This window comes from Esox lucius, chromosome 1 (assembly GCF_011004845.1).
Source record: "Esox lucius isolate fEsoLuc1 chromosome 1, fEsoLuc1.pri, whole genome shotgun sequence".
In the NCBI taxonomy this organism is placed as follows: Eukaryota; Metazoa; Chordata; class Actinopteri; order Esociformes; family Esocidae; genus Esox; species Esox lucius.
Genome location: NC_047569.1, coordinates 38,393,236 through 38,418,070, shown reverse-complemented (window position 1 = coordinate 38,418,070; position 24,835 = coordinate 38,393,236). Strand labels below are relative to the sequence as shown.

At 47.0% G+C, this 24,835-nt stretch overlaps 1 protein-coding gene across 5 annotated transcripts in view; it reads left to right on the top strand.

Moving 5' to 3' along the window:
* The window catches only part of tiam1b (TIAM Rac1 associated GEF 1b), a 72,520-nt gene that overhangs the window by 1,707 nt on the left and 45,978 nt on the right, over positions 1–24,835 (top strand). For 3 of the 5 annotated variants that reach the window (XM_034293637.1, XM_010873961.3, XM_034293634.1), the window contains exon 2: positions 4,044–4,117. The exons of 1 other annotated variant lie outside the window; for it this stretch is intronic. The gene's annotated coding sequence lies outside the window, so the exon portion shown is untranslated. Of the gene's footprint in view, positions 1–4,043; positions 4,118–13,918; positions 14,116–24,835 lie in introns of those variants that run through there. One more of the 5 variants, XM_034293635.1, reaches the window with a different exon arrangement.

Genomic DNA, 24,835 nt, shown 5'->3' with positions numbered 1-24,835 from the left:
TGTTAGATTGTCTCGGAAGCGAAGCCGAAATTTCCTGGTCTGTGTCTGGATGCGAGACAGACGCTGCTGGGGGTCTTGTAAGACAGGTAGGGAGCGCTCTTACCTCAGGTATGAGGTCACCCCGCAGCTCTTCGAGGTCTGTCGCGCAGATGAAATGCCCACGCCAGACCCATATAAGTGAACTTAACAAATGTTTCCCTGTTTGCGTTTCACTATACATTTCAACAATTGAATGAACATACCAACAGAATCAATTTCAACGCAACAAGTCATAACAACGATTCTTACTTAACATAGGTGTGTGAGTTTTATAGGCAGAGCAAGAACGCATCATTATATGCAGAATGTCTCGAACCGTACACAGACCTGGGCGCCATAGCCAATCACAGCTACCGTAGGGCAATATGCAAATTGCCATTTGCTACACGAGTCGTGTTAGTTACCGAACTGTGTGTTTAGAGGTGGGAACAAAGGCGCACAACTAGATACTTCACTTAAATAGTTTCTTAAAGCCTATGTACAGCGGGAGTCATCTTACATTTGGGAACATTCCAGTCCTGGTCAAACAATTCCGGTAGGTAGACTCCTTAGCGCACATCAACCTACAGTACAGTTCAATATGTTAGAACATCGAGTAGCCGGAGTGTTTTGCTGTTATTTACTAGAGGAAAGAATCTAAATCCTCCAAACCCTTTCAATTAACCAGGTTCGTCGCAATGCACATATATACAACAATAGAAACTTACATATCTGACCGCGGATCCCATGCCAATTCATTTTTATTGACACACGAAATATGCTAACTGTGGATCACATTAAATACGTCTAGGCTAATTGAAACGAGATGGATAGGAAAGTGATTAAACTTTCTAGATTGCTAGTTAACCAGTGTTAACAGAAATAGTGCATTATCCCTAATATTTAGACGCAGGGAACGATGCCTTTCAATTACAACCGGACACCAATCTAAGTTGAACCGCATCAGTCTCTCCTGCCAAGAATGCCTTATACTGTCATGGAATGTTTAGTCAAATATAATATTTAAAAATATTCTTTGTGGTACAGAAATATTGCCGAATTTCATGTATTTTACGCCCCTGTAGGCTAATAGCTTAAAATCAAAAGCTATTTCTATAAGAAACGCTATAGAAACGACATGCTCCACTGTTTGTTTGTAGGGCACTCTTATAACCCTACATTTTGTAAAAATGTACTATCAGAAACTGTAATACTATCTGAAACTCTAACTTGGAACAACCTCTGTGTTCCCAGTAATTGCACACCAAAGGTTTCACAAAATTAGCCAACATTAAACTTTCTGCTCAAGATTGTAAACATTTACTAGGTAATGCAAAAAATGTAAGGGGACATTGCTCAGGTCCAGAGATGATGTCTCAGGGCCTTGAAGTTGAAATTGCCCCAAATCAGGAGCAGTTTTTTGGATTGGACATTAAATGCCGTCCTGACTCTTTAGACAGAAATCCTGTTGCACTTATCGCGAGAGTATCAATGTAAATGTTCTAATCATAGCCACTGAATCATCCTAATTGGTAAATGCAAGTTGTTAATGGGCGAGGTGACCCCCTTCTCCCATATTTACCTGTCCATCATCCATCCATCCATCATCATCTACATTCCCAGTGTTTTGACATTGACTCAAGTTTTGTTGTTTTGGCTCGGTACTCCAGAACTTTGGACTTGAAATTACACCGTAATGATGGGGTTAAAGTTCGGACACTCAAGATTTTGTCAAATCAGAATAGATCTGTCAGAGGTGTAGCTAAAACATTTTGGGTACCAAAACTAAATATATTTTTGTTGCATTTAGAAGAGCACAGCTAGGGAAAATGTGACTTTGTAGAACTAGAAGACCTCTATAGTGGAAGAACAAAGAATGCTCACCATAATCATTGACCCCACAAATTCTGCTAAAGCAACCAAGGTGTTTTTCAGGACCAAAAAGTGGGATGTTCTTGGTTGGTTTGACCTGAATCTGCCTGAGCGTGCGTTTCACTGAAGGCAGTACGGCCCCAAACAAACTGAAGATAGCTACGGTACAGGTTGGGCAGGGAAAATACCCAGCATCTGCTGATGTCTGAGGATTGTCACAAGATATGAAGGATTAACAACTGTGTCTTAAATAATGCTTGAATTATGTTCATTCGCCCCAATACTTTTTCTTCCCCTAATATAGCGGGGATTATGTATGAAAAGGGTTATAATTCCTACACAGTCCACTGTTTTGGTTTATAAACACCGGTAAGTTGAAGCAGACAGTCTGCACCTTAAAACCTCTTAGTCATTGTTCCATTATAAATTGGATGTGCTGGAGTGCGGAGCCAATCGACATAACGTATCACTGTCCAAACACTTAGGGATTGCGCTGTATGTAATCCAGCTAATATATCTAATCTGTTTATACCGCTATTATTTGGGAGGGATTTGGGGGGGGTGAAGGGAGGGATGATCGCTGTAGTGGAGGTATAATGTCTGGGGTTTCCTGTAGAAGGGCCCCCAGTGGCCTCAGGGCAGAAGATGATTCCTCATGAGTGACAACGATACTCAAAGGGAGGGTCCCTCCCTCCCTCCTCCTACGCCCTTCTCCCTCGTGTTGGGACTGGTTAGGCTCCTCTCTGGCTCATAGCCATGATGCCCCAGGACCGTGACCCCTTTGGAATGGCTTCTTCTCTTGACATTTACCCGCCTGTGCGTTCCAAGTGGCACCTCTTATTCCCTATGTTGCGCCCTATTTTTGATTGCGGCCATTTGTTTCACAGGGCACTGTCGGAAACAGGGGTTCCATTTAGACCGAAACCAACTACAGATATATGTAGGGTGACTACTGGAGGCTCGGCGGGATCTTTAATTTTAACCACACGGACGAGAATGTTGTCTTCAAATTCATATGCTAATTTCTGGGGTTTTCAGTACACTTAAGGACTTGTGTTGTGCCCAACTGTGAGGTTTTGTTCTTTTCTTCTGCAAAAAGCGTGTACTCCCTAACACGGGCAATTGCTTGAAATGCGCATATTTTAGATCTTTAAAGAGTACTCTGTTGTATGTGAGATACATATTTCACCCCACGTTCACATAACTGCTCATGGACTTAATTTGCAAAGCTCGGCCGGGAAAATGATGCACTGTTGTGGCTGAGTGGTCTGTTTGTTCTGTTGAGGACAAACTTTGGTTGGATACCAATTTGCACCCTATTGACTTCACAGTGCACTTATGTTAAACGGTTTATAGCTGGGCTGCCCGAACCTGCTCCAGGAGGTATACTGTCTTGTAGGTTTCCACTCAGTTCAACTCTAATTCAGCACACCTCAATCTAACAATAAGCTGAATGAGAAGCTAAATCAGGTTTGTCACAACTGGGGTTAGAAAGAACCTGCCAGACGGGTTGGGCAGCCTTGGTCAATAAGGATTTGGTCAGGAGAACAGTACTACATGTGTGGTAGTGTGCTATTTGGCACGTGTCTGATTCTGTCCAGCTGTAAGGTTTTTATGGCTGTCTGTTCTGTTGCCTTTGATTGTTGCTTATGTTTTGGTATTCATAAAACCCTTGTCATGTAAAAAATGTAACATGTGGTCTTAACATTTGACATCTTGAATAGAGGCTGTGTACTGCAGATGTTTTGGTGCCGCTGTTCCCTGTGTTTTGGTACCTCCGTTCCCCTACGATTGGGTAATACACTCAACGCATTCAGTAAGCCTCCCTCAGATGCACTGTAATGCCAAATCAACCCGGGTTTACTACCATCGGCACGGTTTATGGAACCTGCACGCAGTCTGGTAACACACACACACACAAGCCTGATTGAGCATGCTTTTTATATGGGGGACCAAAATGTTCCCATTTGAAATGACATTTTCCCAAACCCGACCATGACCTTAACCTCTAAACCCTATTCCTCATTAACATCTTTAAGCGGCTGGTGTTTAAGCGGCCATGTTGGTGCATCCTACGTACAGGCTAATTATCTGCAGGCCAATGGCCAACGTTGTCTTGTGAGAATGACCCTCTCCCACTCCCTCTTTACCAGAACAAGACATTCCTTATATGGGAGCAACGGGGGAGGACCTTGGACACAACTGCCTCTCTCGCCTGGACCAAGAAGTATGTTTGTTTATTCAGCCATTAGTCACAGAATGCTAATGGACTTTATTGGGTCATGTGTATCCAATAAAGCCCATTAAAGTGTACGGGACCTTCAGTGGTCCTTGGATGGAGAGAGGACCACCAACGGACTCCCTCATAGGTCCACCTACCATGTTTTTGTAATCTGGTGGTCTGAGAGGAGCTGTCGCCCACCCCACCTTTCTCCGCCACCCTGCCAAACTGGTCAAAGTATGTGCCGTGCATCAGGCTTACCGGGTGTTGTGAACAGCGGCTGTGTGGTCTCTGGCATACAAGGCCTTAACAGCCCATTAGGGATCCAGTGGCAGTCCACTCCCCTCCAGACAGTGTTTCTGACCGGGCTGGCGGCCGCGTCCGCAATGCTGACAGACGGAATCCATGTGCCTCCACTGTGTCTTTCCGATAGCAGAGGGAGTTGGCCGACCTGTTGTCCATCACGGCAGCCCATTCATCTCCATTAGGTGTACTTGGACTAATGTATCAATCAGCTCCTGCCTGCTCTTCTGCGTCGGCCCACTTTCAGCCGAGAACGCCATCTTGAATATGTGCATTCCAACTGACGCCGTATATGTGGTGTGCTATTGTCAGAACCAGTGCACTGTTTGTAGGGTATAGATGTAGTTTTTTTTATTATAATTATTGTATTAGTTAAGAGTTAGAACTATTCTTCCCATATTCTTTTTTTGCTGATCGGGATGCGGGCATAGATAGAATGGTTGGTCTGCTTTGGTTGATGAGTAGTAATGTAAGGATAGCGTTATAGACAGATGGAACTAGACAGATCATTCTAAGGCCACTTGGGAGGGCTTTAATCATATGCCTTTCACAAAGGATTTCTGGTATTTTACAAACTTTTGTCGCTAGCTCTGCTGGAGGCAGGCAGTATATACATAAACGTATCAGCTATGTTATACACATACATTTATCATTTATATTTGAGAGACACGGGGAACGGACACATTTGATTTGTTTAGGCAGCTGGTGGATGTTTTATTAAGATTTTTTTTAAAAATGGGGTAAGGGAGGAGGTGTGGTAGAAATCAAACTCAAACCTAGTGCTTTGATGCAGAGACGGCCTCATCTCTGGGGGAGGAATGGGCTCTGGTGGTTGTACCTTAGAGGGCCTCCACTCTTCTTCTGCTGGTCTGAGGCCGAGCCCAGGTGAGAGCAGAGTTGCCTTCTTCCTCTGCAACACATAATTTTTTTGGCTTCTGCTTTTACTTTTCCAGCTCACTGGGAGCTTTTGACAAGCTCCTGATGCGTTACTGCTGGACAGGGGTGGGACCAGTGCTGCTGGAGGCCCCTGGAACGCTCTAGAGGCTGCCAGCCATCCATTTGGGGGGCGTTGGTGTGACACTGATGTAGCAGGTGTGGGTGCGTTCACGCTACAACAGTAGGCAAATAATTAATGGCATGGCCCAACTGAGGAGTTTCAGTCTTGTAAGTAATATGAAAAGGGTGCCAGTTATCTTCTACACCGATCAGCCATAACATTATGACCACCTGCCTAATATTGTGTAGGGTCCCACTTTTGCAGCCAACTCAGCCCTGATCCGTGGAGACATGGACTCCACTAGACTTCTGAATGTGTGCTGTGGTATCTGGCATGAAGACAATAGCAGCAGATCCTTCAAGTCCTGTAAGTTGTGAGGTGGGGCCTCCATGGATCGGACCTGTTTGTCCAGCACATCCCACAGATGCTCGATAGGATTGAGATCGGGGGAATTTGGAGGCCAAGTCAACACCTTGAACTCATTGTTGTGTTCCTCAAACCATCCCTGAACCATTTTGTTTTGTGGCACGGCGCATTATCCTGCTGAAAGAGGCCAATGCCATCAGGAAATACTGTTGCCATGAAAGGGTGCACATGGTCTGCAACAATGCTTAGGTATGTGGTATATATCAGAGTAACACGAATGTCAGGACCCAAGGTTTCCCAGCAGAACATTGCCCAAAGCATCACACTGCCTCCGACCGGCTTGCCTCTTTCCCATAGTGCATCCTGGTGCCATGCGTTCTCCAGGTAAGCGATGCACAGCTTTTCCTTTCTTCGACCACTTTTGATAGGTACTGACCACTGCAGACAGGGAAAACCCCACAAGTGCTGCAGTTTTGGAGATGCTCTAACCCAATTGTCTAGCCATCACAATTTGGGCCTTGTCAAAGTCGCTCGGATCCTTACGCTTGCCCATTTTTCCTGCTTCTAACACATCACCTTTGTGGACAGAATGTTCACGTGCTGCCTAATATATCCTGCCCACTGACAGGTGCCATGTTAACGAGATTATCAGTGTTGTTCAATGTACCTGTCAGTGGTCATAATGTTATGGCTGATCGGTGTAGTTCAGGGATCAGAGTAGGGGCGCTGCTTCGGGCCTGGCTTAGAATTAACTAGATCGGCGATCCTACTCTGAGATGCTTGGCAGACCAACATACAGCCCCAGAAACACGTCTGTGGTGTCGTAGATCAGTGACGCACAGCCTTGTGATTCATATGCCAGCCCATTCTCGTCTAACCTACATACGAACCTGAGCCCGGCAAACATGCAAGATTCCTGCTGACTAGTCAAGTTCAGAACTAAGATCATCTATCCATGTGCTTCCCAAACTGACCCCTACTCCCTGTGTAGCGTACTACTTTTGACCAGAGCACTATGGACCCTGGAGCGTGTTTGTATCAGGTCCGGTAGGAAGTAGTGAACCACATAGGGGATGTGTTGCCATTTGGTAACCCGCCACAGGATGTTCGTGTGGAGAGGATTCCACTCAGATGCTTGGCAGGAGAAAGTGACCCATTTTACAATCTCTCCCTCTCTCTCTCCCTGACGCGCGGTTCCCTGATGCGCGGTTCCCTGACGCGCGCGGACGTGGGTTCCCTGACGCGCGCGGACGTGGGTTCCCTGACGCGCGCGGATATGGGGTCTTTGATGTGAAGCTGTAGCATTAGAAGTGGTGAAGACAAGGCAGGTAGGTGTCTATTAGGGTACAGCAGGATGTAGGGGTCTATTATGCCGCATTTTCATTGGTGCGTTACCCAGATACCAGGGCTACACCGGTGATTTATGCTATTTGACTCTAGACTTTCCTGTTTCCGCTACACATTTGGTACCAAGGACTTAAGGAGGAGCTCATGTGGGGAAGGAGGAGTAAACTATCAACACGTTTTGGTTTTCCAGTTACGAAACATGAATGGAGATATTTCTCTGGTAATAAAATAAACAATTACGCCAAGCTCAGTTTGTGCATAATACAGAGTTTGAACTTAAGTAATTAAACTAGTTCTTCTAGTGACTTCTGTGACCTGCTCCTTCTTCACCTACACTTGTGACACTGCAACTGTAAGCCAGTGCATTCATTATTTAGTTTAATAAGTATTTTGTCAAAACTATCTACCTTTAATGGAAGGATTTGGGAGAGCTCTGTGGTAATTTTGCATTGTTATATGTTCTACAGGCAGCGTCTCGTTCTCAGAGTTTTTTATTGAGTCAATGCCATTGTACAACCTTCAGTGAAGTCTTTGCTTCCCTGTACTGTTGCTGTACTGTTACTGGGATCTGTTTGTTAGATTGGATAAAAACTACTACGAGATGCCTAAGACTAAGTAAATGATACACATCGCTATTCTAATAGCACAACATGCAGTGTTTTCGCAGCATGGCTTGGCATCGAGTGAGAGCCGGGCTACTCAGCCACGGCCTACTGGCTACCGTGTCAATGGAAACGGATGTATTTCTGGACTTTAGGGTAAAGCACCAGTGGAAACGAGGCATGAGAAACTCACGTGGAGACAATGGTCGGTGTCTCGTGGCTCGGTTCCCGGCTCGAGCTACCTCGGCGCTGCCAGCCTGCCTGGTGGTTAGCTGTTGGCCTGAATAATGGATGCTAAGTGCTGTAAACCTCCGTGAGGCTGCTGCAGGGACGGGGTGCTCAGGCTACATGGACATGGACCTTTCCTGGGTGGGCGCGACGGAGCTCGTGACTAAGTAGGTTTTGGGTGTAGGTGTCGTCGAGTGCGGGAGGAGGTTCCAGTGGCCTGTGTAGGACGCGCCTAAGTGTCGGCTTGCGTTAGGCACCTCGATGACTCCAATGTGGAACCGGATGTCCGTGGAAAAACCGTAATGATAGAACTCAAAAACGCCACGTTGGCCTTGCTCGGCAAATACGGGCAGTCCGTAGAACATTGACACGTCCTCCTGACTCCTTGTTGGCGCAGTTGATTATTCTTTTAATTTTGCTAGATGTGACCCCTCCGCTCGCACGCCTACCATCTATGTCTGTGCGACAGCGAGCATCCCGGCACATTCGTGGATCACTGAGACACCCATTGCTGGCTATGAACAGGCCCAAACAACCAGAGTTCCTGGGTAAACTGTTCAGGTTAAGGTTAGGGATTTTGGGTTATGGTTAATGTTAGGGGAGGACTTAGAGTAATTAAAAAAAAATTGGGGGGGGGGGTCCTTGCAAGAATAAAAAAAACCTGTGTGTGTGTGTGGCAGCCGGAGCACTATTGCGTTCTTGTTCTAATGATCAGTCGGAACCCAGTGGGCCTGTGGTTCCTAACACTTTCCTCACCTCCTGTAACACTGGGTTGTTGTACCCTCTCTCTAAATGGCCTCTGTATAGAGTGCTCCTCTGGAGTTTTAACTGTGTGTGTGTGTGTCTGTCTGTGTGTGTGTGTGTCTGTCTGTGTGTGTGTCTGTGTGTGTGCGTGTGTGTGTGTTTGAATGTAGAGGACTGTTCTAGTGTTAGAAACCTTACCGAAAGTAAACAACTTCAAAGCCAATAGAGATGTGTGGCCGTATTCCCAATGAAGTGCCCCTGTGGGGTGACATTTGGGACTCAGTTCTTGTGATCCAGTAGCTGTGTGCAGGCAGCAGATGTGACATTCCACTCAACTACAGTACCAGTTTGTGCTGGCAGTGATGAAGTCATGGGTTCTCTGTATTATTGGAGTCTCATCTCTCTAGATCATTTCTGTTCGGAGATAATCAGGATGTTTCCATTGCCCCCAGTTTCCCTGGTGTGGCTTACTTTGGATTAAAGTGTCTACAAAGTGGCATGTGTTACTATATAATAATCTCAGAGAAGGTTTAGGGGTCTACAGGCACAAATGCCTTCAGGCACCTTTAGGCTTGATGAAAGCATCTTGTTGGGAATGTTTTCATTCCACACAGCGATGGTCTGTCTGTTTATCCCTCTATCTTTCTATCTCTCTCATTTATAAATGCATATTTATTATATACTACTTGACCTCTCTGCTCTTGGTTGACATTAGCCAGAGAGATGATGTGATTGATAAATGGATCATGGACGCTGTCGGATTCTGACCTTCAGCAGAGAACGAGCCGTCTGCCTCGAACAAGGTACACATTCAGAAATACTAGGCCACATGTTACCGTTAATTAGCCATACTTGAAATACCGGTTATAACCTACATTTTGCTAATTTAACAATAATATATGTTATTCAAATTTTGTGGACTTTTTGTCTAGGCATCTAATCAACTGTGTTTTATAAAGCCCTTTTTACATCAGTGCTTTATGCAGACACCCAGTCTGAGCCCCCCCCCCCTTTCCCCCCCAAAAAAACAAGCAACGCTACAGTATTGACAGACAGTAGACAACGGACATGGAGTAATATGGAAACTTTTCCAATAAATGTCATTCTGTGGACATAACCTGCACTACTCTCGGATATTGCAGCCTTCCCTCTCCCCGGAGGGTGCGACACCTGGAACATCAGCAGGTTGCTGAGATGCCAGGGACAGTTGGGGCCAGCCAGGGACAGTTGGGGCCAGCCAGGGACAACCAGGGACAGTTGGGGCCAGCCAGGGGCAACCAGGGACAGTTGGGGCCAGCCAGGGGCAACCGGGGACGACCAGGGACAGTTGGGGCCAGCCAGGGACAACCAGGGACAGTTGGGGCCAGCCAGGGACAACCAGGGACAGTTGGGGCCAGCCAGGGACAACCAGGGACAGTTGGGGCCAGCCAGGGACAACCAGGGACAGTTGGGGCCAGCCAGGGACAACCAGGGACAGTTGGGGCCAGCCAGGGACAACCAGGGACAGTTGGGGCCAGCCAGGGGCAACCAGGGACAGTTGGGGCCAGCCAGGGGCAACCGGGGACAACCAGGGACAGTTGGGGCCAACCAGGGACAGTTGGGGCCAGCCAGGGGCAACCGAGGAAGACCAGGGACAGTTGGGGCCAGCCAGGGACAACCGGGGACAACCTGGGACAACCAGGGAATGCAGGGGACCGCTAGATACTGCACGGTATGGTCTTGTCAGCATACTGTGGCGGCCATACGATACGTATTTAGATTCTCATGATTCTGGATCAGGACATTTCATTGCTGTTTGATGTTTCAGATTTTATTGAGCGCATGTGAATAAAAAGCCAATAGGGAATCATGTTTTCATGTTTTTATTTTGCTTTTAAATGTGAAAGGGTGAACAGACTTTGAATTAAAAAAAAGACAGAGCAGCCTCCTGTGATTCCATTTTCCAAATAATTTTTTCACCACATGTCTGCTGCAGAGAACCGAAAGAGCCGTATGAGAAATAGTTTTGATCAGTCATGGAAATTAATGTCTGGAAAATTAATTCCCAATACAGTGTCTCTATTAGAAAAGGATGTTCAAGAGCGAGGTGTGACGTACAAACTGTTTCAGTGCAGGTGCAGCCAACTAGACTGCAGTTATGCTGCAACGTGTTCTCGGCACGATGCAATATCGTCAAAAAGCTTCAATACCCCATTATTATATTTTTTTTACATTGAACCTCATTGATTCCCCTTGACGTCACCAGCTGCTACACGTCTGGAACTTCGCGAAAATCCAACATCCATCCTTTTGAGCTCTGGGGCTGCCCAGCTGTCTGTTTCTTTGGTTTTGCACTGGTCAGCATGCCATAGTAGTGCCTAGTGTGGAGAATAGGGCCCAGTTCGGGGTTTTACATTAAGTGTATTGATGGTCTGATTTGGATCGATCTGTAATTGGAATGAAGACGGGGGTTGATTTAACTGGGTTTGTCAGCGGGGGGGGGGGATAAACGGTCGGCTGATGGTTATTGCACCACGAGAAGAGGTGGCGTGTTTGAGATGCTTGTGGTTCGGTGGGAGCGCAGACGTACGTGCTCCTACTCCAGTCTTTAATTAATCCCGTAAGAACTAAAACCCATATCCACCGCTGCTTGCTTGACTCCCCCGCTGAAATCCGACTCATGAAAGAACCGCGACTGAAATGTCTGCGATTACAGCCCTCGCTTTGTTTGGTTAGATTAGATAAATGAACAGTCACTCAGTCAGTGGCCGGCTGCGGCGGTTGGGGCGTGTCCCAAATGGAACCCCTTTCCCAGGCTAGTGCGCTGCTTTCGGCCAAAGCCCTGCGGGACGAGAGATAGTCCGTCGCATTTGGAAGAGAATGCCTTTGGGCCGGAGCTCTGGTCAGTCTGCGGTTGGTTAATTTCAGATAATGTAAATATATAGGCTCTGTCAACGACCTCTGTCAAGCGGTTGGTTCCAGTGTATCTGATGTGTCGTACAGACGGCTTCCTGAATTGCATCCCCTTAATTTCGGTTTGGGGTTCTGGGGAAAAACTGGACTCAGCAGAGGTTCTGGCCCTGGTCTCTATCTGCTGTTTTACAATCATGTATTTGTTTTTGTGTTGTTTTTTTTTATTGTCAGAGACCATGTGGAAAGATAGGGGAAAGAGCAGTGGGCTGAATCCCAACCCATGATGCAGCAGTGGCTGAGTCCGCCTGACCACTCTTGGCCTCTGGTTATAGTCTTACCTACCTGTGCCTTAAACTGCTGGTCGACCAGATGGTCGGTCTGCTAACTTTATAGGGAGTCTGTGTATTTTTAGTGGTATCCCTTTAGTGCTGATGTGAGGAATGCATTTCCATATGGTGTATTACATATTTCTGATGATACTGAATGTTGTATTGGCCAATATTATTTTTGTCCGGTTGTTGTATCCGAACCAAAGCTTAAAATGTCTCTCCTACAAAACTTCTTTATTGTCTTTTAAACATGGGATCAATTCATCAGCACTTTTAACTCAATAATAAGAGATCAAAGCTGTTTTTTGAGTGGTTTATTTGACCTCTGTAGCAGACGTTCGATGAGCCGCACATTGATGATACAGTCCCTGTAGCCAATCACAGAATGCATAGAACATTCGCGAACTGCGATAGAGATTATATCGGCACCAAAGTATTACGATAGCGTCATGCTGTGAAGTTCCTGGCAATTCCCAGCCCTTCCCCACAAACAGCCAGTCTGACATTCCTTCACAAGCTGTGAACAGGGCGTCCCAAATGACCCCCTATTCCTTTTTACCCTCCTTTTGAGCTGTGTCCTGGGCAGAGATGAGGTTACGAGGCCCGGGGCCCATGTGGCTCTGTTCAAAAGCAGTGGCCATTTAGGGCTCAGACGAAACGTAGCGGTTAAGTTGAAGTCTGGGGTCAGCCCCCTTGGCTGCAGACCGCGCCTCCCTCCCTCCCTCCGTGAGGGGAGCAGCCAGGGAGCAGCCCAACCACAGCGCTGAGAGACTTTTATTTTGGATGGAGTAATCAACCGGTCTAGACACAGATGGCAATTCTCCTCAGCCCCTAAAGGGTACACCATTCTCTATCAGCCGATGTCACAAAAGGAGTGTGTGTTGTACGGCGAAGTGTGCCATTTTGACCACCTTCAGTTAGTCCGAGAAAGGGGAAGAAGGATAGTGAGGAATAGGGAGGGCGGGAGGACACGACCGTTGCTCTGTGGTTGTCAGAACACAGTTCCCCCCGTGCTGCCTCAGGGATGTTTTCAGTGTTGGTATGTGAGAAAGCTCCTCCTGGAACAACATCAACTGATGTGTGTAGTAGCCAGAGTATAGCTGGCTGGCTGGCATGAAAGAGTTGTTCTCTGCATCCTAATCTAGCCCCCCCCCCATACACACACACACACACACACACACGCACGCACGCACGCACGCGCGTGTGCACAGTGTCTGCAGTTCATCTAAAAATGAATGTCTCGGCCTCTGTCGCTGACGTCACAGCAGCCTTGCAGTAACACTGGTGCTTTGACAACAACGTCTCTCCAGCCCTTTCATTCATTCACTGTTCTGTTCTGGTGTGGAACACGGACCAAAACAGACACACATGCGCCGATTCCCTCTGCGTGTCTTTTTGACGTGAGGAGAAGAGCCCCTGTGTCATGTTACATGTTGTGCTGTTATAACAACTTTCCCCGCTAATCACACACTAGATCATACCCCCCCCCACCCCGCATGCGCTCTTTCATTTGGGAGCCCCCAGATGATGCGATGTTTGAGTTCAGCGATGATCCTGAGATAGACATGTTGTGTCTGATTAGATAGGTTAATCCTACGAAGACCTCTAATAGCCTTCAATAGGAACATGAATCGGTATTCCACTTAGGCTGTGTTCGCGTGTGTGTATTGCCAATGCTTGGTTATTGTGATCGGCTTGTCAAATTTCGTAGTGTACAATTGATGTTTCAAACGAGGGAGGTTCCGAGGCAAGTAATGGGGAGAAAGGCTCTGTCGGTGGTGGGGGGGGGGGTGGATAAAAGATGGGAACAGACATTCCTTCTGGCATGGCACTCACTTCTCCGTCCAAGGGGAAGAGATCAGAGAAGGGGGGGGAAGGGAGGGGAGGGATCTTGGAGAGGGAGGGAGGGGTTGGTTTTACAAACAGGCGGACCCCCTCCCTCTCTCCCTCCAGCCTCTGTCCCTGTTCTACTCTATCCCCCAGTTCCTAGCAGGCACGCAACACACACGGCATGCAGCAGCCAGACACACACACACACTACAACGATTCAGCGCTACCTCTGCACAGTTCAAAGACGACTGTCAGGATTGTGGAACCGCTAGAATGGAGCGTGAAATGTCTCTTCAGTGATGTGGTGGGGATTTCTCTCAGTCTGAGCCCGTCTGTGTGAGGACCCAGGTGGTGTCTCGCAGCAAGGTAAGGCAGAGCATTGTGATTTGCTACAGGGGTATTTGTGTGTGTCTGTGTGTTTTTCGTTTCTTCGCAGTGCTTTAGTTTAGCAGGCTGTGTCTGTTGTCTGAGATGGCAGAGGCTTCTTGGCTTTAAAGACATTTCCCTCCAAATGGAGGTGCGAAGAAACCACATCAAAGGGATTTCCTACCTAAGACCTCGCGTTTTCTTTGCAGGCAAAGAGATGTCCGTTCTTATTTTTCACTACTTACCGGAATGGAGGTTTAAGCTTTGCATGAATGACCGACTAGTTAGCTGATAATGCAACCATGTGCTGCGTTGAGTTTATTCTCATATTTGTCTCACCACAATACTGTGAAATTGTTTTTTATTTTGCTGTCGGTTAAAAGTTCACACGACTGACTGTCTGACTGGAGCAAGTCGGTCGGCCATGCGAGCAGCAAAGCCGCCTGCATGCGCAGGATCATGTGGTGTCACTGGGGTCTGCTACATTCAGTGAGGGGGGGGGGGCAGCTCAACCCCAGTAGCCATTCAGGCATGGGAAGTTGCAACACTGCCCTGGCTGTGTTACAACATCCTAATGCTGTTGTTGATGTTGTTGTTTTTCATTGGTCACGAATGCTGGCAGCATGAGACAGCAACAATGCATCAGAGCTAGCTAGCAGTGTTCTGCCGCTTTGGAATGACAAAGCACCAGGCTGGTGGTCGCGTTCTGGAGCCGGGGGAAAGATATGGTGAATTGCAAATGGGCTCGTGGAGCAGCTGCCGCAGGTCAAAGTCAAGCATGGACGCGTTACAGACGGCATCCCATGCAGGGAGATGAGACGTCGCCATAGGGGCCCCACAGGTGAAAGTAGTGTGCTACGTAGGTGGTAGGGTGTTGTTTTGGACGCGGCCAAGCCGAGTCCTCAGTGCCTGTCCACAGGAAGGGCTGGCCTATGTCCCGACGTGCTGCTGTTGTGTTGCCTGATGGCCGTGCGAACAGGTCGCGGGGCATAAAGGGTCGTCTGCTGTCATAGTTATGGAAATGTGGCCTATTGATCGTCCGTGTCCCAGGGCTTAGCAGGACCCAAGGTCAGGTGTCAACTCTCAAAGCCGCACAAAGGCCAGCTGAATGCTTTTTCAGCTGAGATTTGATAAGTGTTAATAAATAAATGCCTCTAGAAGCGATGTCTCGTGTGTGTGTGTGTGTGTTGAAGAGAGATATTTTAAAGGAAGCAGGGCCATATCCTGTAAATACATCGACTTCAGTCTCACACAGTTATTCCCATGAGAAGGTAGCAGTTTCTTTAATCATAGGGTGATTGGGTTTGAGCACCAAATTACACCCATTAATTTTAGTGCCCTTTATACTTTGGTCAAAAGTAGTGCACTAAAAGGGAATAGGTTGCCGTTTGGGCAAGTCTTTATCTCCCTGTCATACGAGTCTGCTGAATGATTTGAATGTAATCGTTTTAATATACTTAAACAACACTATTGTGTAAGCAAACATTTCATATTGTGTTGCTTAGTCAAGATTGTCTGCATTCGTTCAAACGAAAGGTTTTTAAGACCGAATCGGGGATGTTACTTTCTGTACAAAAACAATCTTTGGTTGGGATCCCCCCTGATCATCCATGTTGAGTTACCTGATAATCATCTTTCTCACTGTGACTTGAGACGGCCTTCGCGTCAATGTTCCCACATTTCTTGCTTCAAAAGGCTTAATTTTGATCTGCCATGAACCCTGAGGCATAACTCCCGTCAAGTCAAACATCCCGAGATACCTCTGTGGCATTCCTTTTTTTGTGTTTTCGTTCCTCCTGGAACGGAATGTGGCTCCCTTACTTATCACCTCCGGTGCTTTACGACCATGCCGAAGGTTGGGAAGGCCGTTCCTGTCATGGTAGCGTGTCAACAAGCCTGTGTGATGAAAGGGTAGCTCGCCTTCGGACTCCCGGGCCAATGGACGACAGCGAGAGGGAAATGTAGCAGCTTGCGGAGGACAGGGGACGTCGGCGTGTCTTTTTTTTTGCCCCTTGGCTTTTTGGTTCTACTTTTAATGCTAAAGGATGTGGCATGAAACTAGCATGAAAATACCAAACCGTGTAAAATACTGGATGGGTTGAGGACTGTGGAGTTGAGGACTTCATAGCCTGGCAGCGACGTGGCTTCCTTATCAGCGAAGGAACAGCACGTTGTCTTGCACTGCTGTGGGTGGATGTGTGTGTGTGTGTGTGTGTGGGGGGGGGGGGGGTTGAGGGAGACCAAGACCACGCATGCTACACACGCCACAGCCATGGCAGGCCTGGACGATTCTGTTCCTCCCAAGCTTTGTGTCATGATGTGCGGCCAGATCCTGGTGAGTCACACCTCGGTGCACATGGTTTCACAGGGGGGAGAGGCCTGGGGGTGAGGTTCTGCTCCTGGGTGGTGCGGCGGTGTCGGATGGAGAGTTAGCTCCAGGGGACAAGGTCTGGGGGGGGGGGGGGTGGCTAGTGAGTGTTAGTTTGTGTGGTTAGTTAGTTCCCACGGCGGTGGGGGTTAGCTCCTGGGGTGCTGTGATTGGGACGGGGGAGCCCCGAAGGGTTTCCTGGGGTTTAGTTGGCCCACATGGTTTTTAGTTGAGGGGGGTGCCCGTGCATTGAATGGGCCTAGTTTTAAAATGTGTAGAGATCTGGAGAGGACATCTGGTCGATGAACCTGTAGACACGGCATCATCTGTGTAGCTCTGAGAGCAGGGACACTATCCTCCCTATAGATTTGAGCTGCATAGACAAACCCTCCTCTGTACAGATCTGAGCTGCATAGAAATCAAGGAGTTAGGGTTATAGAACTCCAGATGTCCTGGCTGACTAAAGTAGACTCTTGTCTCTCTCTCCACATTGTCCTTGGTGGAAAATCTGGAGGCGTATTTGGTAACTTTACATCTCAAATGTCACATCGCGCAATCCGTCCCAAATGGCACCCTATTGCCTATTTAATACCAGTACGCTACTTTAGGACCTGGTAAACTGTAGCGAGGTACTTGAGCGCCGTTTGGGATGCGAGCGCCGTCCGAAGAGTTTGTCGTTGTCAGTTCAGTTTGTACCGGGTCACCTTTCTGACCCACGTCTGTCGTCGCGTCACCTGTTGAGGACATCTGCCGGACCAGCTGGGCTCGGCTACCTAGAGGACACTGTCTTTAATACTCCATTGGGAAGCTTACGTCAGCCTGTTGAATCGCTCTCAACCTCTTCATCCCCTGTTTGGACCAAGGTACTTTTACTGAATTGGTCTGCGTTCCAAATGTCACCCTATTTGCCACTCTGTAGTGCACTATTTTGGGACTAAGCCCTAGCCCGTTTCGGACTGGAGCCTTGATCGCCGTGCGTGTTTTGCGTGCTGCATAAAGAAACAGTCAAGCGGCGAGGCGCTTTGGCTGGATGTCGTTGCTCACTGACCTGGAATAGGCTGATCACCTCACTGGAAGGTTTTCCCGAAACGTGCCGGCTTGACAGCGGGCACATTGTCAGTGCATCACTGCAGTTCCCGGCACTGCTGTTCGCCGGCCTCTGCGTTGTCTCAGTGTCCAGAGCAAGCAGTCTGCAACCCAGGGAATGAATGCTGTTGCTAGGGGACTTCTTAACCGCCTGGACGGACAGGCAGGCGGACTGCTGCCACACGTGGGATTAGGGAGAGAAAGGCTCGATTTGACTGTGATTTAGGTGTCTCAAATCGAATCCTATTCTTCGAGGGCCCTGGTCAAAAGTAGTGCGCTAAACAGGGTATAGGGGGCTGTTTGTGACACAGCCTTGGTCAGAAAACTGTTCACCCCACACTGTGCTAACGGATGCCAAGTGCTAATGCCATCAGACACAACGTGTCCTACGCTAGATACTGTTAGCCACTAATGCTAACAGACGTAAACTGTCCAATTCTCTTCAATTCAATGTGTTGTATTCATACCGGATTGGTGGTTAAGGGGGGGTGATGCTTATGCTAAAACCTCTGAGGTGATGGTGATGGGGAAGCTATATGAATGCAGATTCTGTCATGATCATGGGGGGAATTCCAACAATGGGAAATGTTAATTGGCACCTTTTGCTTGAAGGCTTAAGGTGTGTGTGTGTGTGTGTGTGCGTGCGTGCGTGGGGGGGGGGGGGGGCTGTAATTGTGTATGACCGTGTGTTTGGGGATGTGAAGTGTTGCTGATAAGACTTGTGGAACATTAAAGTATTTTTAAGTGTGAAACCGAAAATGGAGGGCGGTGTGAAGCGTAATGGAGGCCCTTGTGTTTTGATGCAGTCTGTGACAATTGGCGTTGAATCACGGCTTCCCATTGTAAATGTCATCCCGCGGCGTGAGGAGGCCGAGGCCTTCGCAGCAGTCATGTGTCATGGTGTGTTGTTTAAATGCCAGTGTGGTGTTCTGATCTTGCTCAAATGACATTCTTATTTGTTACAACTTTACACCAGGGAAATGTTACCATGCCCGCTCTCGGGCTTTACTCGCTTTCAAGATTTGTTTTTTTTGCCATATTTAGCCACCACTCGCTTTCAAACTTACAATTGATTGGCTGAGGTAGGATAGTGATTCTACTTATATTATGCATGTAAAATCTACTTTACCTTGGCACATTGTCAGTGTTTCAGTCAAGTACCTTGTTTTACCAGTGTTTTATTTATTTTTTAATTGCATACATAACACCCAACAATTATTACTTCAGTGAAATTCCCCAGAGATACCGCCCATCCCTGAACAGGAAAAACAAAAGCTCTTATTAACCCTTATTAACTCTGTCGCTGGCATGTTTACCGTCAGTCTGGTTGAGTGACGTATCAAAGAGAAACGGCCTAAATGTTGCTAAGTCTGAAAACACTGTGTCTTTTGTTCGACCGAGTGTCAAACCTCCCCAGTTGGAGGATAATGGTGGCCGTACATCCATGGTAAGCTGTCGTTGGGATGCAGCCAAAATTTGGAGTTGTTCAGGCCTGTCATTCGAAGCTGCGCGTGTCCCCACACTGAGGGCTGTGTATTCCAAAGACCTTCTCGTCTGGCGACATGGCGGTCTGTCCGCCCGAGCAGAGAACAACCCCCGGTGCTTATTAGGCTTCGCATTTCTCCAGGACAGAGCCGCCGTCTCTGGCAAGTGGTGGCCAACTGTGTTGCCGGTTCTGTTCATCCCAGGTATAGAACCCCCCCAGTCACACCGACCCCGCCGTTCCCTGTTCCCATTCAGATCTGTGGCAAGCCACCACCCCCCCGGCCAGTGTCACGCCCCCTCCCCCGTTCTCTCTGGGAGATGTCCGGGTGGAGCTGGGACTGGGCTGTTGTTTTAGGACTTCAAAGGGCCAGAGGGAGGGTGGCTGTGAGGGGCGCGTGTCTTTCTGTGTGTTAAGTGTGCTGTTGGGGAATGGTTTCTCGGGGACGTCCTGTTGTTAGCGTCCTTCCTGGTTCGCCGCTATGTCGGACAGGGTTTCACTCCAAGCATAGAGGTGGCTTCCATGCCACTGTTCCCACCAATCTGTCATATCTCTGTTTCGTTTAAATTAAATTTAATGGGGCTTTCTCTTTCCGTCAGGCTTCATTGGCATAGGAAACATTTGTTTAAATTGCCAAAGCAAGTGTAAAGTAAATCTTTCACTAACAAATTACAGACACAAAAATTTATTATTTTGGGCTATATACATTGTTGTAGCACTGTGCCACTGGTTAAAGTATGAATGACAAAAGTGTATGAACCGATATTGGTTAGGTCTCCAGTGTTACCTGTGGTCAGTGTTACCTTTGTTCACCCATCCAGCTGCTGTGATTGCCTATTAGCCTCTAACAGATATGGTTTATAAGTGTCACATTTGTTTTCAAATTATTTTGGGTCTTTGTAAAATATCTGTTTCTACATTTGGCAGGAAATTGCCACATACTCCACTTGCTGTAGAGTTGTTGACAAAGACAGGCTGAGGAAAAGATGGTTTTAGATTTAAGACATTTCACATTTAAGATGTTTGGTATACACTCTTACAAAGCAGGTTAGTGAGTGCATACATTATTCTGTTGGTCCCTGGTGGGAATTTAACCCGCGACCCTGCCAGCACAACATTTAACCAGCTGAACTACAAGGAACCCCTTGAAGCTCAGTTACATAATTGTTTCAAGATTAGAATATTTTTATTGTGGCAATATACATGCTTAAGCTACAGTATGGCTCCAGCTAATGGTATCCAAATAAACAAACCAGTACATAAACAGGTTATCTTACCCTCTGACACTGGTTGGTGATTTTCCAAGACAATTTATCACAAAATCGCTGTCGTCCCGATTAAGTGTAACAATATGCTTTGCATTGGATTGAATTTGAACACAACACTCATCAATCTGCTCTTCCTGGCCCGAGTGAAAATGGTCTCCGTCACAAGGAACCGACGTGAGCTTGACAGTATTTTGACATACTGTGCATGAGGAAATCCATCTTAAGACATAATATGACAGCGCGTAATTTAAAACATTTCAGAGTCAAATCACAACTCACAACTCTGCCGTGTTCACTTGGCTAGGCCGGTATTCACCCAAATGCAGCTCAGCACATATCCAGTCCCGATATGAATTATGAATTAAACCAAATGGGTTTCCGTCAGGCTAGCTGCTCCAGCGGCCTACGCTGCCATGTTCAGCTTGCCAAGCTTCCTGCGCGCGTTCCAAATGTCACCGTATTGCCTATTCTCTGCATAGGGCTCTTGGCTAATGTAGTGCACCAGAAGTTATGCACTCTGTAAGGACTAATTTGGGACACATGCATAGCCCCACCTCCCGGCATTATCTGCCACTGTTCGGCCCCTGACAGGCAACTTTGTGCCGTTTCTGCCACAGAAAAAAAAACATTGCCGTTTTCATTCTCGGTTTCTAGGGTTACAGATTTCGAAGGCAAATTCGAACTCCTCAGCCAAGATGGCTTTTCATTAGACCGAATATAAAGGACAAACCCCCCCAACCCCCCACACATCTTAAAGATATATTTTATTTAGCCATTGTATGCTACATTGGACATGAAAGACCAGTTGTTTGTATTTGAATCCACGTGGCAGCATAAACACTTAGACTGCTGGACCATCCTAGGCCACGTACATACTATAAATCTTCATTTATTCCTTGAGAAGAAAAAAAATGTTTTATTCAAACCAAGGCCCAACCTGGAGTAGGCCAGATTTCCCGAGCATTTGTTCTTTCTTGCCAGCTCCTTGTCAGTCATTGTCAAGCAATGAAGGTTGCAATAGTAAAGGCGTATCTGGGACCGTGCTGCAATAGTAAATCACAATGCAGATTGAAATGTTTTCCATCTGACAAGAAATCAGTGGTATTCACGTGCCTCCTCTACAATATGCATTATATACAGCGCCTTCTGAAAGTGTTCAGGCCCCTTACATTTATCCACATTTTGTGGGGTATAGCTTTAATTTTATAATTTATTAGAGTTTTTGTTGCCATAAATCTTTAAACAATACCCCACAATAGCAAAACAAGAACAAGTTTGTCGACATTTGATTCACTCCCTCCACTCTGACTTCTTCCTCTATTCCAAATAGATTGTCACTGAACGTTGTTTGAGACATGAATGGGTCAAAATGGTCTCCCCATTCCCTATAATCTGGGCCCTGTATCTACTTGCATAGTGTTTTGGTTGGCTAACAGGTGACTCGAGGATTAGGGTACTGTATGCTTTACTGATTTAAAGAAAGAGAACTACACAGCAAAAAAGACAATAATGAACAATGATAATTTCTTTCAACATATGAAACACAAAAACACCTCCCAAACCTTATTAAGAAAAGGAGAACCCTCCTTAAAAACAGGTGTCACTCTCCACAGACAAGTGCACCCCTGAAAAACGCAACCTGACAACTCCAAGGTGGACACAAGCAGCCAAACTAGCCTAATGATGATGATGATACGAAAGATTGCCACAGTAGCTAGCTAGCATGTACAACATCAGCAAATGAAAGAATAGAAAGTTCATAAATCAAATGTCCCTAAATGTTTTATGACCCGATTTACAATAACCTACCTCTTCGGCAAGGGAGGAGAATTGGGAGGAATATGGACTACAGTGTGTAACGTTATAAGTAATGTTTGATGATGTAGTCAACCTCAGCATTTGAACCAGGTGCGGTCTTTACACTTTTAACAACGCCCCTTCATTACCTTGTTGCTAGGCTCTCTCACGTTATATGTCTGTTATGGATGAACTGCCAGACGGACCGGACACCCTCATCCGTGTTGTCCTACAGTTTCTCTCCCCTGTTCTAGCCCACTGCACTATCATTTCTGACACCTGTGGTGTTCCAACCGAGCTGATTACAGGGCTGCGGCCTCCGTGTCGGGACTAGTCCGTCAGACGCCACACATTCTTGGCTTTCTTTCACCGGTGTGGTTACCGTTGGTGACAGGAGCACAGAGATGTGGTGTCTGTTAGACCCGTTCCGACCAAATGAACTGATGTTGCCTGTCGGCAGAAGGACTGTCGTCGCACTAGTGCTAAGACTGAGTGGCTGTAGGCCGACACTGTGTGGGATTTATTCTTGCCCTATGTCGCACTGGAGATATAGTTGCCTGGCTGTGTGTTTGGTTTGTTCATCCTTATATTCTGAGATGATGTTTTGCACACGCGGTTGGCCTTTCAATCCACTAACCGCTGATCTTACATGTTGAGCGCTTTGGTGAGTGCAGCCGAGAAAATATTGTCTCTTTTTGAAGATCACGAATTGTGGAATGTGTGGCCAGGTGTTTTTGGGTCTTCTCTCGCCCCCCCCGTCTCCTCTCGATCTCCCCCCTCCCCCACCATCGCTCACGGCTGAAAATCCATAACTCTGATATTTTTGCCTCGGGGGCAGGAATTTCAATTCCCCCCTTCGTAATTTTCTCAGTAAGTGTCTTGACGTATTCCGTGTTCCGCTGGGGATAGAATGCTAGGGCTGAGGAAGTATTTGTCCCGGCTCACGTCCAGACAGGCCTGAGCATTTGTCAAATATAAGCCGGCTGCTTAAGTGGCCTTTCATAATGAGGAGCGCTGACCCTACCTGCCGCATGGCTCAGCGGTGATCCCATTCGAACAATCTGAGCAGGTGACAAGGTGCCTGAATAACAACCTTTGCCCCGGAGGGCCCTGGTCCGAGGTAGTGTGCTATGAAGGGAGTATGGTGCGATTTGGGACACGCGTTCCTTTGTGTAGGGCGGGCTACGGCCCGTGTTGGGTTACCCTGGTATTGTTTCCGAGGCTGGAGAACTTTTGGGTCGAATGGTAGAATCTGAACTGTGTATGCCTTAGGAAAAAGATGCCGGCATGAGATTATTGGTAAAACCCAATGCTGGATTGGGCAAAATAATAAATAAACAAGACCTTTCTTTTTTGAGGGGGTCGGGGAACCCTCCGATACTTCCATAAATACACATCCGATGTTTTTTTTACTTGAGATTGGGATGAAGTAGAGATATAGAAAGTCAGAGCACGAGAGAGAGAAAAAGCTCAGGAAAAAATTGCTCTGCTGCATTTTGACATCCTTATGTGCCAGTCAAGCCAAAATGATTGCCCACCTCTGGTCTTAAAGGGATATATGCTTAAATAAACACCCCTGGCCTTACAGGGATATAACCATAAATGAACAGTGATACTGGCAAGAGCCATGTGACCATTTCCTTAAAGATATTGTTTAACCATTCCCACATCACCGGAAAAGGTGGATCAGACGGGATCAACCTGGATTCCTAACTAGCTTATTAAAAAAACAAAGTAAAAATCTGCTATGGTGTCAGTAGTCCTGTCCTGTTCAGGCTAGGAAGTTATATCATCACATACTATTGAATTAATTTGTGTGACAAATTCAATAGACTAGTTTAAAGGCAAAACAGTTTGCGATCCCATTTTTCCAGGAGGTTGGATTCCAGAAAAAGCACAACCCAGTCACAAGTAGTGAGCAACCCAGTCACAAGTAGTGAGCAACCCAGTCACAAGTAGTGAGCAACCCAGTCACAAGTAGTGAGCAACCCAGTCACAAGTAGTGAGCAACCCAGTCACAAGTAGTGAGCAACCCAGTCACAAGTAGTGAGCAACCCAGTCACAAGTAGTGAGCAACCCAGTCACAAGTAGTGAGCAACCCAGTCACAAGTAGTGAGCAATAAAGAGATGTGTGCCATTTCGAATCCATTGATATGCTTATGTAGAGCAGACGAGTGAGAGAGGCGGGCTGAGGGAAAGAGTGGCAGAGAGAGAGGTGAAGGAAGAGAAATGCCGAGAGAAGTGGAGAGAAAGGTGGAGAGAGCAAGAAATTAGAAAAAGAGAAGTGGGACAGAGACAGAGAGACTCCTAAGCCATATTTCATCTTTCCCAGTTCTCAGCTGCTGTGTGCAAGAGATTACATCTCAGCGAGCCAAGCCCTTCGCCTGAAGGAGGGGAGAATCTGAGGATCTAAGAAGACCAGGGAGAAAATCCTGTTTCTCTCTCTGTCCTAGATACTCAAAAAGAGTGGGGTATTGACACTAAATATTGTTAGAGTTCTTCACACAGTAACCTGCTGTTTTTGGATGGTATGGATGGAGGTCTATTGTGGATGTGAACCCATAACATTGATATCTACCTCTACAGTCCTGTTCTGGCCCTTCACTGTTGCTAATGTGGCCCCACAAAAAAGCTGTTCTTCCTCCAGTTGGCTGGAGTTATAGAGTGAATTGGCACACTTTTCACCCTCACCTTTCCTCCCCCCTAACTACCCATCTC